We start from the raw sequence: 17,105 nt of genomic DNA, 5'->3' as shown, positions 1-17,105 counted from the left end.
GCAACATCCTCTTCCTCCACAGCAATATTCTGACCAATAATCAGCACACAGTAGCTCCTTTATACTTTTAGTAAAGAGTAATATTATTTGACGTAGCGAGGAATTATTTGAAATCACATGTGACTTTTTTATTGTGAGGTGATAATTTTTCAGAGTTTTCCGGGTGCTGGCAGTAGTTTAACACACACGTTGTGGTTGTCAGCGGTAATGGTCAGAAATTGAGCGGGATAAGGAAATCAGTCCCGTGCAGGGCTCTACCCTGATGCACAAGACTCCTCTATTCATTAGAGGCCAAATGGTCTATTTTGTAACTTGTCATGCATGCTCCTGCATCCCCACCCTTTCGTTGACATTTTCTCGTTGTATCCATCTAATGAGAAGCTGCAGATGGTCATTCTAATTAGGGTTGGGCATCGTTTGAGTTTGAATGATTCCGATTCCAATTCCTCGTTTCGATTCCGGTTCCCATTGATTCCGATTCTTTGAAGACATGACATGTTTTACATGAGCCAGCCAACCACAGGTCCTACTTGATGAAATAATCTTAACTTGAACATTAATTTTAATTCTATGAACAACAACATCACCTTCATTTAGACAAAAACATGTTTTGGAGAAAAAAAAGAAAAAGACTTGCAGCACAACCAGTGTGTTTGTTTCTGACCACAACCAAAGTCTGGAAGCAGCCTCTGGGATGAGAGGCTAAATGTCTCCAACACATCCAGAAACTTGCAGCTGTTTTCAGCTGAAACTCTCAGGATGATCATGTCCAGGATGACTGAGAACTACACCTCCATGCTGCAGCAGCATTCAGTCACAACAGGGTATCTGCAGGTTTAAGTGAGCCAAATTTAAGACTTAAGACCATTTTTAAGGCCAATTTGACCAAATTTAAGCTATTTTTTAAAATTAAATTGAAGCTATAATTTCCAGCTATTGCCTGGAACCGGTGCAAACCACGTCGCGAACGTGGGATCAGCCATCCAGTTACCATTAAACTTGCACTTCCCCATGGCGCAAGCTCCCACTAGCTTAACCAACTAATGTGCTCATCTAAAAATAGCCCCCTTTCATAACCAACTGAATGTGTACGGTTCCGCTTACGCCAATATCGTACACAAAAAATGCTGAACACTAACTAGAAATTCATGAAAATTTTATAGAAATAAAAGAATCTTTGGGGGGGCGGATCAGTGGTCTCTCACACTCTCTGTTGGATGCTTCTATAGAGAAACCTTACATAAACAAGCACGTGTACACACACAGGTGCTCACATGGTGCTCTCAAAAGTATGGGCTTGGGCACATTAAACACAGGTCTTAAGACTATGGTGGGCACTTAATGCACTGTGATTTATTATCGTGATTCTTCAGTTAAGCAATGTTGATTATATATTTCTTCATCAAGTTGACACAGTGATAGCTTGATCTTGTTGTATTGTTGCTGTGTCCCTTTTTTTGTTTTCTTTTCTTCTCTCTTTCTGCAGGTCTAGAAGCAGACTCTTGTTCATTATTGATTATTTTTGTGGACCCCCCCATCACCCACCCACCCCCCAACCCACCACCTCTCCCCACCTTTTCTTTTCCTTTCTCTTTCACCTCTGTCTCAATGTCAGGTCGGAATTACAAAGCATTCAAAAACAATAACAATAAAGTTTTAAGTATCAGGCGTGACATTAAAAGCAAACGCTTTGATGCTCCACCCGAGAGTAAATCATTAAGGCTCGTCACCAGCATTCAGACATCAATTCTGTTTGCTTCACAGCCAGACAGGACACGGTTAAAAAAAGAATCTTGTTCATTGGGTCTTTGGTAATTTAAGACCTTTAGAAACTGTATTTAAGGATTATTTGTCATTTTTAAGGATTTTTAAGGCCTTAAATTTGGAAAACCAAATTTAAGACTTTTTAAGGACCAGCGGATACCCTGCAGAACAGAAAGTGAAACTTAAGCGTAGCTGCTGTCAGTAACAACCTAACAGATTTTAAACATTAAAACTCAACAGAAACAGTTCAGAAAGGAAATTAAAATGTTCACAACTTTGTGTGTGATTTATTATTATTATTATTATTATTATTGTAATTATTTATTGTGGCAGAAGCTGGTGTGGTCCACAACAGAGAAGCTGCTCTAGCATGATGACTTTAATTATTTTACAGGTTATTGTTCAGCCTTCTGATGCTCACGTGTCTGACTGCTGATGCTCCGTGTGTTTTTATTTCTGCAGTGAGACAAACTCGCCTCACACCGTCCAGAGTTTGTTCTTTAAAACTTCTATTAAATCCACCGTGTTGACGTATTTAACACGTTTCCTCTACGCTGCAGGAGTTAAAGTTTACATCACGGAGTAAAAGTTCGGCAGACATGTTTGTTTATATTTGGCCGCTGCGCGCCGGGTGGGGGGACTCGTGCTGCACACAGACAGCTGGTGTGATCAGCTCTGAAAACTGTTGATCACAATTTGCAGATCACGTTTATTTTTCATGGAGATCAGCCGTGGATTCCTCTTCCGTCGGCATACTAGGAATCGAAATAAAAAACGTTGAGCGATTCCGGGAAAAATGAACAGTTGGAACCGGTTCCAATCGATGCTCGATGCCCAACCCTAGAAATGGCTAAAACTGCATTAAAAATGGCTGCGTTGTTTTTTTCCAATTCCAAAGACCCCAGAAGTGGTAGTCAGGATGGAAAGAGAAGGAGCCAGTAGGATGACACAGAAAATGAAAACTGAGAAATTAGAAATATTTGGTAAAAAATTATTCATTACAATTGAAAATGTTTTTCTTACATTGAAACATTTGTTTTGTATGTTTACTCTAGACCCCTTAACATGGAGAACAGATGGTTAGCTAACCAGAATAGCATGTACCTTCAAAACCAAGTACTCTGTGATCCACAGGACCTTCAAATCCAGCCAACTCCACTCAGCAGATCTATGCAAACTCTATTCAAATCTAACCAGCCCATACAAGCCTTCCAAAGATGGTCACCATTCCTGCATGAACACCATCTGACTTCTGCTATCACAACCTCACAATCCCAAGCAATCTGAAATGTTTTAATCTAAGCCAAAATGGCACTAGGTTAGTTAGTAATTAGTGGTGAGCTGAAGGCTCAGACACCCCCACAAGAGTCACACCCTGTAGGAGGCAGGGGAGCCGCCATAGCTGGTTTACGTTAGAGGATGGTTCCCTGTGGCCATACTACTTTTATTCTGATGTTAGGGTCCAATTATCCAACCCACTTATACAGAGACGGGTTGTGGGGGCAGCAGCCTGCAGGGAGGCCCAGACTTCCCTCTCCCCAGCCACTTGGGCCAGTTCCTCAGGGGGAATCCCAAGGTGTTCCCTGGCTGACCGAGAGACGTAGTGTGTGATTTATTTTATATCATTTTGATGTCAATGTAGTTTAGTTCAGAGATGATAAAAAGCATACGCTGGCAGTATTTACAGTTAGTTGGGTAAGTTACATAAATATAGGCTGTGTCCGAATCTAGGGGTAGGATGCAAGTAAGTTCATGTTTATTTACAGGGAGTGCAGAATTATTAGGCAAATGAGTACTTTGTCCACATCATCCTAGGTGACGTGATTTCTGTAATGAGAAGGGGTGTGGTCTAATGACATCAACACCCTATATCAGGTGTAGGGCCCGACCGATATATCGGCCGGCCGATATAGGGGTCATTAACACTATCGGCCAAAAAGACGGCCGATATTGCGCTACCTATCCAGCAGATGGCGCCAGCTTTATGAACTCATGTTGTGTGGCTCCATTCCGGGGGGGGGGGGGGGGGGGGGGGGGGGCAGCGTCACAGCACACATGCAGCGGAGCAGCAGAAGCAAAGCAGAGACAACGGTGATGAGGAAGTAGGAGGTAAATCTTCAGTTGTAAGCATATTTGTTGCATCAGTGGTAAGTTGAACGGTAAAATAAGCAATGACAAAAGTATGTTTCCCCTCAACATGCTTCCTAAGTTTATTGTGTGCTTCGTGGCCTCGTATTCAAAAGTTAACCTGAAAAAATTAAATAAATCTGCCGCAGCATTACGCTCTATGCAGAGCTCATGCTGCTTCCCCTTTAGTCATGCAGGGCAGTAAGTAAGTAACATTGGCCTTTTTCTGGTAGACATTCTGGAATATTCTCAGACAACTTCCTCCACTCTTCTTCAGCAGTCTTTTCAAACTCATGCGGTTCACCAGCGGCTTGCGAAAAAAACAGAGCAGACGCCGAGACGATCGCTGCACGGCGCGGGCTGGAGCGCCAGCGCGCAGAGCTTCGGCGGCCCATGTGGCCTATAGAATAGGATAACCAGGGCGACGAATGAAAGCGGTCCCCGTTTCGCCGCACTTCGGCGGCACACGACCGTTGTCGCAGCTGAGGACGGGCGAGGGGGGGTTGGCAACAAAGCAATGAAACGCTGTGCAGGGAGTCCCCCCTCCTCTCCCTAGCTGGGAGAGGAGGAGGGGCGGTAATACGAGAAAATAAACATTCCTCTCTACAGTAGAATAAATCTATTGTATTTTTTCAGCCTTATATTTTACATGAGTCTTATACATTGCCACATACTAGTCATTTAACGTATCTTATTTTTATTTTCCTAATGCTGTCGGCTTTGGAAAGGATCAAAACACAAAAGTGTAAAACTCCAGACTCAGAAAACAAAAAACTTGAATGTTAGACTGAGTTTGCGTGTTCTGTTGTTTTTGAGATTGCAAAATAAATCTTATTTGCATTACTTGGAAACCCTAGTGAGTTATTGAGACAGTTCTTTGGTGTGTAATATAGAAATAAGTTAGCATCAAAAAGGCAGAGAATGAAGGGTTTAATCTTAAGAACATTTGCATTTATTTCTTCTTTATGTGAGGGAGATTTATCAGCCATTATATCGGCTATTGGCCTTTGTTAAAAGTTTTATATCGGTATCGGTCCCAAAAAAAGCATATCGGTCGGGCCGTAATCAGGAGTGCATAATTATTAGGCAACTTCCTTTCCTTTGGCAAAATGGGTCAAAAGAAGGACTTGACAGGCTCAGAAAAGTCAAAAATAGTGAGATATCTTGCAGAGGGATGCAGCAGTCTTAAAATTGCAAAGCTTCTGAAGCGTGATCATCGAACAATCAAGCGTTTCATTCAAAATAGTCAACAGGGTCGCAAGAAGCGTGTGGACAAACCAAGGCGCAAAATAACTGCCCATGAACTGAGAAAAGTCAAGTGTGCAGCTGCCAAGATGCCACTTGCCACCAGTTTGGCCATATTTCAGAGCTTCAACATCACTGGAGTGCCCAAAAGCACAAGGTGTGCAATACTCAGAGACATGGCCAAGGTAAGAAAGGCTGAAAGACGACCACCACTGAACAAGACACACAAGCTGAAACGTCAAGACTGGGCCAAGAAATATCTCAAGACTGGTTTTTCTAAGGTTTTATGGACTGATGAAATGAGAGTGAGTCTTGATGGGCCAGATGGATGGGCCCGTGGCTGGATTGGTAAAGGGCAGAGAGCTCCAGTCCGACTCAGACGCCAGCAAGGTGGAGGTGGAGTACTGGTTTGGGCTGGTATCATCAAAGATGAGCTTGTGGGGTAGGGCTGCACGATATTAGGAAAACCTGCAATATTCGATAACAGTGCTTAATATTGCGATATCGATATTACTCACGATAAATGAACAAATACTAAAGTATGCAGTGTTGATGTCGTCTGGCATGTGATGGCTGCTCTGGGTTCAAAGCAAACAAAAACTAATGCATGAATTCCATTACAACATAACATTTTTATTGCAAACATATGCAGCTGCACCTGCTACTGTATTATCAGCTGCACCTGCTACTGTATTAGAAGCAAAACAACAAACTGCATGCATGCAGTTTCTCAGTGACTTTAAAACATCACCTCCACCATAAAACTTTTTCTGATGCTCCAAATACAGAAAAACATCCCTTACCAGGGTTTTGATTAAATAAAAAAAATCTGAAAATAAGTTTAAATGTTAAATAATAGTTAACATCACTTAAATGCAACAGCAAATTCTCTCATTGCTACTGAACATTTTCTCCACTTATGTGGTTATGATATAAGGCTGTTGCTGTAATTGGGAAGTGAACTGTGCTGGGCCAAACTAGGAGAATATTAAGATTTTCTGAGGGAAAGAGAAAAACAATTGTCTACCTTTCAGAAGAGGAACTGGCAAAAAAAACTACATGGAAAATATGTGAAAACGTTTGTTTTTAACCCCAAATTGAACAAGTTTACCTAGATCTTAAAAAGCAGCTCAGATGATGAAACTGCAACTATGATTCTGATAACAAGCTAACAAATTGAACTAGCTCCTCTAAGATAACCGGCTAGCAGAGCTTCTGACTGACAGTTTATGTGCAGCAGCAAATCAACTATCCTGATTAACAAGGTTATAAAAGCTCATAAATGAAAAATCACTTTGATGTGTGGGGGAACTTTTCCAGGCCCTCTTTAGCAGGGTGGGACTGGGAGGAGAGTGCTGTAGCCTTTTAGCTGGAAGCTAACCGGAGCCTGGGGCTAACACTAGCGACATGAAGGTGGTTTGGTTCACCGGCACGTGTCGGAGTCAGCCCGGTTATTATCAGCTGCTTAACGACACCGAGCGGAGTCACGTTTACGTTTGAAAGCAGCGCTGATTCCAGAAACCTCAGCACAAAGTGCATTCGTTAACCTGAGTCAGCATGACGAACTAGGGAACGGCACCGCTAACTCAGTTCGGGTGTTGCATTCCACCCATCCTAAGGGTCTACGTAGGGGGCGGGCGTATTACGTGAACGGACCCATCTGATTGGCCGCATATCAGAAGGGCTACATTTGATTGGTCAAATAATACTTCCGCGTAAAAAACAGAGCTGGTTTACAAAAAGTTGATGTATGACACGGATGGACATGTTTGAACCAAACATTTATCGCCGTTTTTGACGTGCTTTGCGATGGGCCTATCGCACGTCCTGTTATCCCGATGACGATAATTTTTCGATATATTGTGCAGCCCTGTTGTGGGGCCTTTTCGGGTTGAGGGTGGAGTCAAGCTCAACTCCCAGTCCTACTGCCAGTTTCTGGAAGACACCTTCTTCAAGCAGCGGTACAGGAAGAAGTCTGCATCCTTCAAGAAAAACATGATTTTCATGCAGGACAATGCTCCATCACATGCATCCAAGTACTCCACAGCGTGGCTGGCAAGAAAGGGTATAAAAGAAGAAAAACTAATGACATGTTCACCTGATCTGAACCCCATTGAGAACCTGTGGTCCATCATCAAATGTGAGATTTACAAGGAGGGAAAACAGTACACCTCTCTGAACAGTGTCTGGGAGGCTGTGGTTGCTGCTGCACGCAATGTTGATGGTGAACAGATCAAAACACTGACACAATCCATGGATGACAGGCTTTTGAGTGTCCTTGGAAAGAAAGGTGGCTATATTGGTCGCTAATTTGTTTTTGTATTGTTTTTGAATGTCAGAAATGTATATTTTGGAATGTGGAGATGTTATATTGGTTTCACTGGTAAAAATAAATAATTGAAATGGGTATATATTTGTTTTTTGTTAGGTTGCCTAATAATTATGCACAGTAATAGTCACCTGCACACACAGATATCCCCCTAAAATAGCTAAAACTAAAAACAAACTAAAAACTACTTCCAAAAACATTCAGCTTTGATATTAATGAGTTGTTTGTGTTCACTGAGAACATGGTTGTTGTTCAAGAATAAAATTATTCCTCAAAAATACAACTTGCCTAATAATTCTGCACTCCCTGTATTTGGCAGACGCTTTTATCCAAAGGGACGTACAATTGTTAACCTATAGGGCATGTTGTGATCTGTGGGGAAAACTGGAGGAAACCCATGCATGCGTGGGGAGAACACGCAACTCCATGCAGAAAGGCTGCAGCCGGGTTTCAAACCTGCAACCTTCTTGCTGTGAGGCAACGGTGCTAACAACTGCACCACCATACGCATTTTGAGGCCAATGATGCCACAGCGAAACGATGAGTGTTGTCCAAATTCAAAGGAACCTCATCCTCATGTCCTCAAACGCGTCCTCGTTCCACCTGAAATTCGCGGATGGGTCTTAAGTATCCTCACAAGACTATCCCAGCATGCTTTTCGCGCAGGTCATTGGATTTTCAACAGGAAGGAGAAACAGGAGAGAAGTGAAATTTTAAACACGTTTGGAAAAGCAGGAACCAAGATGGCGCCAAGGAAGGATGCCCTGGTGCTAACGTGCGTCATGTTTTGTTTGTTTTTGTCTGCAAATTGTGTGTCAGCGTGCTCTTACACCCGTGAAGAGCTTCTAAACGTCAGAAAATCAACGCCAACGGACCCACTTCCAGTTTTTTTTGTGGGTGTGGCGGATTTGGTCCACTTTTTAATTAAGAAAGTGAGACGCCGTAGAGAGGGAAAAGTGCGGGAGTGCTCGTGCTTCTACGAAGACGCGGCTCACATACGCCCTTACCTGGGATCTTCCTCTCCAATGTCTGCTCACTTAGCAACAAGACGGATGAACTGGCGTTGCTGATGAGACGAAACAGAGACTTTTCTTCCTCTTCTGTCTTATGCTTCACGGAGACGTGGCTCAACGAGCAGACCCCGGATTGCGCGCTCCATCTGGAGGGATTCCAGCTCCTCCGCGCAGACAGACAGCGAGTCTTATCCGGAGGAAAGACAAAAGGTGGAGGTGTCTGCTTCTACATCAACAATGCCTGGTGTTCAGATGTGACTGTGATCTCCCAGTACTGCTCTCCTGCAACTGGAATTCCTCTTCATAAACTGTAAGCCATTCTACTCCCCACGTGAGTTCGCTTCATTCATTCTGGCCGCTGTTTACATCCCGCCTGGCGCGGACGTGCACGAGGCTCAACGTGCGCTCACGGAGCAGATCCTAAGTGTGGAACAGACCTTTCCGGACTCTCTAGTTATTATCCTCGGTGACTTTAACAAGGGAAATCTGAGCCAGGAATTGCCTAAGTACAGACAGTTTGTTAAATGCCCGACAAGAGAGCAGTACACGCTGGACCACTGCTACACCACAGTCAGTGGAGCTTATCGAGCCGTGCAGCGAGCTGCTCTCGGCTTCTCAGACCACGCCATGATTCACCTCATCCCCTTATATAGGCAGATGCTGAAGCTCTCTGAACCTGCAGTGAGGACTTCTAAGAAGTGGACCTGCGAGGCTGTGGAGAAGCTTCGCATGTGTCTGGACACAACAGACTGGAACATGTTTGGATCTGCCACAGACAACTTGGATACAGACACTGTGACGTCATACATAAAATTCTGTGAGGACAGCATTATTCCAACAAAAACCAGGGTCACTTTTAACAACGATAAGCCCTGGTTCACACCCAAACTGAGACAGCTGAGGAGGGAGAAAGAAGCAGCCCACAGAGCCAAGGACAGAGAAAGCTACAAGGGCGCTAAGTACCAGTTCTCAAAAGAGTTGAAGAAGGCGAGATCCCGGTACAACAAGCGACTAAAGGAGCAGTTCTCTGACAATGCCACCGACTCTGTCTGGAGAGGGCTCAGGCAAATCACAAACTACAAGCCTAGGGTCCAACATGCTGCTGACGATCTACAACTGGCTGAACAACTCAACTCCTTTTATGCAAGGTTTGAAATGCAACACCCATCCCCCACACCCCCTAGTTCACAGGTTTCTTCAGCCACTCTGGTGTCACATGCCTCCCCCACCACCTTCACCACTGTGAATAGTACAGTCCTCGCTGACCACCCCTCCCCCTCCACTGCCTTCTCAGTGACAGAAGAGGATGCGCTCAGGGTTTTCCGTAAGCAAAACCCACGGAAATCCCCGGGCCCGGACGGTGTCTCCCCTGCTACCCTGAGACACTGCGCAGAGGTATTGTGTTCAATCTTCACGGACATCTTTAACATCTCCTTGGAGTCCTGCCATGTTCCAGCCTGCTTTAAGCTGTCCACCATTGTCCCCGTCCCTAAGAAACCCCGTATCACTGGACTGAATGATTACAGGCCTGTGGCGCTGACGTCTGTGGTCATGAAGTCTTTTGAGCGCCTGGTCCTCCCTCATCTCAAGTCCTTCACCTCCCCCCTCCTGGACCCTCTGCAGTTCGCATACAGAGCAAATAGGTCTGTAGACGACGCCATCAACCTGGCCCTCCACTTCATCCTGCAGCACCTGGACTCCCCGGGAACCTACGCTAGGATCCTGTTTGTGGACTTCAGCTCTGCATTCAACACCATCCTCCCTGCTCTGCTCCAGGACAAGCTCTCCATGCTCAACGTACCCAACTCCACCTGCAGGTGGATCACTGACTTCCTGACAGACCGTAGGCAGTGTGTGCGGCTGGGGAAGAATGTTTCCACCACTCAGACTATTAGCACAGGATCTCCACAGGGCTGTGTACTTTCTCCTCTGCTCTTCTCCCTGTACACAAACTGCTGCACCTCGAGCCATGACTCCGTTAAACTGATCAAGTTTGTGGATGACACCACCCTCATCGGAATCATCTCTGACGGTGATGAGTCCGCCTACAGGAGGGAGGTGGAACGGCTGGTGTACTGGTGCAGCAGCAACAACCTGGAGCTCAATGCTCAGAAGACAGTGGAGATGATTGTGGACTTCAGGAAAGTCACAGCCCCATCTCTCCCCCTCGTCCTGACTGACTCCCCCGTCACCACTGTGGACTCCATCCGCTTCCTCGGAACCACCATCACACATGACCTTAGGTGGGAGCCATCCATCAGCTCCCTGCTCAAAAAGGCCCAGCAGAGGATGTACTTTCTGCGGCAGTTGAAAAAGGCCAAGCTGCCGGCCCAGATGATGGTGCAGTTTTACACGGCCATCATTGAGTCCATCCTCACCTCCTCCATCGCTGTGTGGTACGCTGGAGCCACGGTGAGGGACAAACATAGACTGCAGCGCATTGTGCGCTCTGCCGAGAAGGTGATTGGCTGCAGCCTTCCATCTCTCCAGGACCTGTACGTCTCCAGAACTCGGGGGCGTGCAGGTCGGAGAGCAGCTGACCCTTCGCACCCGGGTCACAGACTTTTTGAGCCGCTTCCCTCAGGCAGGAGGTTACGGTCCATCCGGACCAGAACCTCCCGCCATAAGAACAGCTTCTTTCCATCTGCCGTTAGACTTTTGAATAGATTATAAACACACAACCATGCTCGTCTTCTGTACTCGACACAACATCACGTTATCGGCCATGTTACCATTACGTACCATTTTTTATAGCTGAAAGTTTTATTCAAGTTTTTATTATATTTTATTCTATTTTATTCTATTTTTAATCTTATTATTCATGTTATATGTAGCACATTAGTACCGAAGCAAGTTCCTAGTTTGTGAATTGTTTGTTCACTGACAATGGCAAAAAACCTATTCTGATTCTGATTCTGAAAAAAAAGCAATAAAAGGTAAAAAGCTTAAAGCGGTTCTGTTTATAGACATTTTTATATTTGTTTTTAAAAATGAAATTTTAGGCAGAAATCACCCAAAATGAGTTTGTATGGCAGTTTCACTAGTTATCCCTGCTTATGTGTGTGTTTCTTTAGCAAATTAAGCTTGTTGCTAGTTTTATGGACAACAGAGAACACAAAAATTGGCTGACATTAAAATCCAAATAATTACATTTTTCCATTGATTTACTTACATAAATTAGCATTTTATTACAGCAAATAGAAAAATACTGCCTTAAAGTGAAAATAGGGCTCCTCGATTATGGCAAAAATAATAATCACAATTATTGTGACTGAAACTGAGATCTCGATTATTTAAGACAATTTTTCAATTTATGTTGATTTTATTTGTTTTTATTCAGTCATAAAATTGCTCAGGGCACAATCAGGACAAAAATAAATAAGAAACAAGATGATCACTAAAATAACTCCTGATTCCCAGTATAAAAAGACCAATATACTTATAGCTCATAGTCTATGACCCAAGGGCTATAGACCTTGGTTTAACTCATTTAAGTCTAACCAGTACAGACCCAAATACCAATATCTTGCAAATACTGACAGCAAGAATTATACAGTGGCATTTATAACAAATACATGCAAATAAATTGATGTTCACAAAATGTTGCGCAATATTTATTGAGTCGTGTCAAGGTGCTGTAGGAGAGTACACTAGCACCGTGTCCTCAGAGAGATTAGTTATTATTTATCAGCGTGAGGAAGTTATTGCTATTTCTACCTTATTTATAAACTATTTATTTACAATCCATCAGTTAATGTAATAATTGTGCCAACCAGAGCTGCACCCCCCACCCCCAAACCCGGTCTCACAGCAATCAGGGGCAAGCTGCACATGTGTTTAGCACGCCGCACGCGTACATTTAGCTGTTTTTAGCGGCTCAGGAGCCTGCAGGTGTGTCAGTCACTCTGGTTAACCCAACAGGGAGCCGGCTCTGAGAGCCGTTTCTTTAGCGACCCACACATCACTACATCATTCCCTTTCCTAATATCCTGAAGGACGGTCCGGAGTGCAGGCGGAGTGTTTAGCTAACCTGCAGGAAATGTCGACGACAGTTATCCAGAAAGTAGCTAAAGGTTACCAGAGATGTTTCTGAGGTGTTCGCTAGGTACTTTTAAGATTTAAAAAGTCAAGAAGGGGGTCTGAAAAGCTGCTAGAAATAGCGTCAAAGTCGCTAAGTTGGCAACACTGTGGGAGGAGCGCTTCATTTGCAACTCAGGGCAGCGCAAGTGGGAGGAGCAAATAATCGGCTTGTTTTGTTTAATGTTCAGTTGTGTCTGGTTACGCATAACAAAGGACATGCTAACTGTGGTAATGAGCTAAACTGGAATGCTAATGGCTGAATGAGCTGATGGAGCTTCATACATAAACCTGCTTCTCTGGCTGACACAAACAAAAGCCTGAGTGTGCGAGAGTCCCACCCAACTGCAGACTAGCTCCAATATCACCCATTTGCTCATATTTAATGATGGTGAGTAACTGTATATTTTAAAAACCTCTTATTAATTGATGAAGTTGTACTTTCTTTGTATGTTAACACTAGAACTCCCAGCATTGTCTGATTCTCCCAGCTCTACCAGAGCTTTGTCAAATGACATCTTGGTTTGATAACAATGACTAAATCACTGATCGTTAGCTGCCTTTCATTTGTAAATGCAGCCAACCACAGATGATGGCCAGTGGAATGTTCTTGGGTGTTGGGGGTTGTCAGTCTTTCAGGCTGGCCCAGTGGCTCTACTGGTCTCTCTCCAGTCTTGAATCAAGTTCACTGAACTTGTGCATCCAAAGACTTCACAGAAGCACACAAATTACAAGAAAGGATTTTGTAGCGCTTAATAAAAACAAAGCACGAGTTGCTTCAAAAGAACAATTAAAATATAAAAGAGACAAAAGAGTCTGGCGATCATAGGAGATGGTAGCAGGGACACTAGAGAAGAGGATCGCAGACAGGAGCAAGGTGGAAAAGAGGAGGTTAGTGGAGAAAAGTATGAAAAAGTGGCCAGTGACTGCGGCTAAGCCAAGCACAGGCGCCATCTTGTTACCGACCGGAAATCTAATTGCTCCAGCTCTAACAGAGAGGCTTGTGGAGCGCTGCAGCGCTCCAGTTTGCCATCTCAGCTGATTTTGTTCAAAATGCAAACCTTATTGCCTGTGTTTACTTTCATTTTCAATAAATCTGCCTGCCGAAGCTCAGCAATAACTCCACACATCATCATGACATCTGCCTCTGTTGCGCCAGGGCGCATATGAAAGACCATTACCGCAATTTTACTACCAAGCGAGGCAGAATGAATGCTGCAAAATTCATGCAACGTCATGCCGGCACGGCGCGTTTATACGACATACCATTGCGGGAATATTACGCCGATTTGCCGGCATGGTGTGTCTTATAAAAAGGGCTACTGCTTTGTTGCACAAAGCTGGATTAAAACTTTATTTAAATTATTTTATAATCTTCCAAATAAATGATGGCTGTGAGGCAATAATTTAGATCTTCCCTCTGATGTAAAGTTGTAAATCATTCCAGACTCCACCCATCCTTTTCCGACTGATGGATAGTCGTGCTGGGGAAGCAGTCGTCCATCCACAGACCAGACTTCCTTCATCATGGGAACTACTGCCAGCTTCTATGAGGGAATCTTGGGGTCTCCAGGCCAACATGGAAGATTAGTTCCCCATTTGGCTCCTCACAGTACACATTAGCGTATTAGCGTATCATGGTTGATAAAACATATAAACTTTAGTTTCACTACATGGAAACCCACAGAAACAGAAATTGCAGTAACCAAATCTGACCACAGGATGTCGCTGTTACTCTGCTCTTACACAGTTCACCTTTAATGTTGTTATTTAGTTGTTTGGTATTTGAACACATTTACACTGAAAAAATATAAACGCAACACTTTAGTTTTTGCTCCCATTTTCCATGAGCTGAACGCAAACATCTGAAAATGAGTCTACATACACAAAACACCCATGACTCTACATGTCTGTTAGTGAGCACTTTTCCTTTACCAAGATAATCCATCCCACCTCACAGCTGTGGCATATCAAGGGGCTGATAGACAGCATGAATAGTGTACAGGTGTGCCCACAATAAAAGGCCACCCTTTTCGATCAAACAGCACAATGCCACAGATGTCCCAACCTTTGAGGGAGCGTGCAATTGGCATGCTGACTGCAGGAATGTCTACTAGAGCTGTTGCCCATGAAATGAATGTTCATTGCTCTACCACAAGCCGTGCCCAAAGACATTTCAGAGAATTTGGCAGTGCATCCAACCGGCCTCACAACCACAGACCACGTGAGACCACACCAGCCCAGGACCTTCACGTCCAGCATGATCACCTCCAGGATCCCTTAAGACCAGCCACCCGGACAGCTGCAGCCACAAATGGTTTGCATAACCAGAGAAATTCAGCACAAACTATCAGAAACTGTTTCAGGGGAGCTCATCTGCATGCTCGTCGTCTTCATCGGGGTCTGGACCTGACTGCAGTCCATCGTCATAATCGACTTGAGTGGGCAAACACTCACAATGTTAGGCACGTTGGAGAGGCGTTCTGTTCACAGAGCCAGGGCTTTCTGTTAAGAAATAATAATTTATTCCCCAGCCGATTTGTGAGAAGCAAAAAAAAAAAAAAAACACCAGCGTATTGGACAGATGTTTTTGGTCATCCCAGACCTCATAAAGGCTTAAATAACTTTAATTTAGTCTTCAATCAGCTTCTCTCTAAACCTCCTCCTGTCTTTCAGTGCGTTTACATGCAGCCAGTAACCCTTTTAAAACCCGAATATTCACAATAACCCGGTTCCGCAGGTCCTTGTAAACACTGCCAAAAACCCAGATATGCTCATAACTGGGTTTTTAAAAACCCGGTTACTACACCTGGGGTAACCCTTTTCTAACCCGAATGTTTGGTCGTGTAAACGCATATCGGGATATCCCCATCAAAGAGTGTGTTCTGCGCATGCTCTGTTCGCAAAGAATCTTGGTCTTTTGAGTAGCGAGACGTCTTGTACGCGCCAGAACACCGGAGGTAAACAACAAGTTGGGGGCAAAATGGCGAGTCGCGGCACAGCACCACACTTTGAGTGACGAGGAAACTAAAGCGCAAACAAACGCGGTCGCTATCTCTTCCGAACTGGGAAACATGTTGTTGTTTTCACGGATACCAGAACAAGAAGAACCGGAAATGACGCATATTGCGTCTGGACGTAGTCCATACGTCCTGACGCTACCCCAACGTCCACATTTAAATCGGGTTATGCAAGTTAGGGGTAACTCTTTTTTATTTATGCTTGTAAACGGGTTATTCTGATCAACTCAGAAACCCGAATCCCGACCTTAACCCGATCATAACCCGGATATTGGCTGCATGTAAACGTAGTCATTGAGTGGTAAAGTGTTTATATATATCAGGGATTTTAGTGTGTAAACGTTCATTAACTCATTCACTGCAAATGACGACTTTAATCATTTGCATTTTTTTACTGTTTGAGCATCGGAACGAGCCCCCGCGCTGAGAGAACAAACATCTCAGCCCTGAAGCAGATCTTCATCCGCACACGTCACACGATCAGGAAGCAGAACATCCATGTGTTAGGAGATCGTTTTGGGCCGTTCCTGTAAAAAAAAAAAGTGAGGCGCAAACCGGAAAAGCGGCTGCCGAGCACAATTCGACAAACGGATTATGAAAGAACGGATAACGCTCGAAACACGCGGATTCTTCCTGATGTAAGAGGTGAGTCTCCTCTTTGTTTTGGTTGTTTTGACGTCGACATCATCCTAGCGCGCAACGTTCTGTGACTCTTAAATAAAACAGTAAAAACGGTGAGAAATGGCAGCAGTGAAGGCCGTTAGCTATCAGGAAATGGCTGGCAGAGAATGAGTTAAAACAGGGGTGTCAAACATGCGGCCCGCAGGCCGGATCCGGCCCGCAAGCGGGTTAAATCCAGCCTGCAAGATGGTTGTGTAAATTTTATTTTCATACTTTACAATGTAAGGTGAAAATAAACTTATCATTGTGAGCAAGTTTTCTCTGTAATGAGTCTAAATAAAACAAAGTTGCGCTCAAGGCTCACACAAGAACTTATCACATCCTGAAGTTGGCCGCCACTCAGGATGTGACTTCTGATATTGATGTGCTGGTGAAAGCTAAAAGCTGTAAAGTAAAATGAGTCAAATATACTTTAAGTGCTGCATGAAACTGATCTAGCCATGTAATCTGTAAGCTCTTTGAATCACTAAGGAATGTTTTTTCTATTTGTTGATTTTTTTTTTTCAAATTTTCAAGGACACTTCAGGTGTTGTACTTGTACTACACTGTCCTCAGGCTCCAGCCTTGTTTTATATTGATTGTATTAAAACAAAGAAAACAATCTGAAGTTTTTTTTTAATTTACCGGTCCGGCCCACTTGGGACTAGATTTCCCTCAATGTGGCCCCTGAGCTAAAATGAGTTTGACACCCCTGAGTTAAAGTGTACGTCACGCATCATAGCAGGCCCTATTGTGTTTGTTTTTGTCACCCAGCCACTCGTGCATGCACACAAAGATGAAAAAAGGTGTCAACATAACTTTTTTTTTGCACTGTCAGTCAAAAGGAGAAACCTATGTACAAAATACCCT

General features: G+C 44.0%; 1 protein-coding gene across 4 annotated transcripts in view; it reads right to left on the bottom strand.

Annotated features, from left to right (window-relative positions):
* mpp7a (MAGUK p55 scaffold protein 7a) overlaps positions 1-17,105 on the bottom strand; it is an 87,228-nt gene that overhangs the window by 68,838 nt on the left and 1,285 nt on the right. The gene's annotated exons all lie outside the window — the stretch shown is intronic.

This window comes from Nothobranchius furzeri, chromosome 7 (assembly GCF_043380555.1).
Source record: "Nothobranchius furzeri strain GRZ-AD chromosome 7, NfurGRZ-RIMD1, whole genome shotgun sequence".
NCBI classification, from domain to species: Eukaryota; Metazoa; Chordata; class Actinopteri; order Cyprinodontiformes; family Nothobranchiidae; genus Nothobranchius; species Nothobranchius furzeri.
Note: the sequence above shows the minus strand (reverse complement) of the source record. Positions and strands in the feature narration are given on the sequence as shown.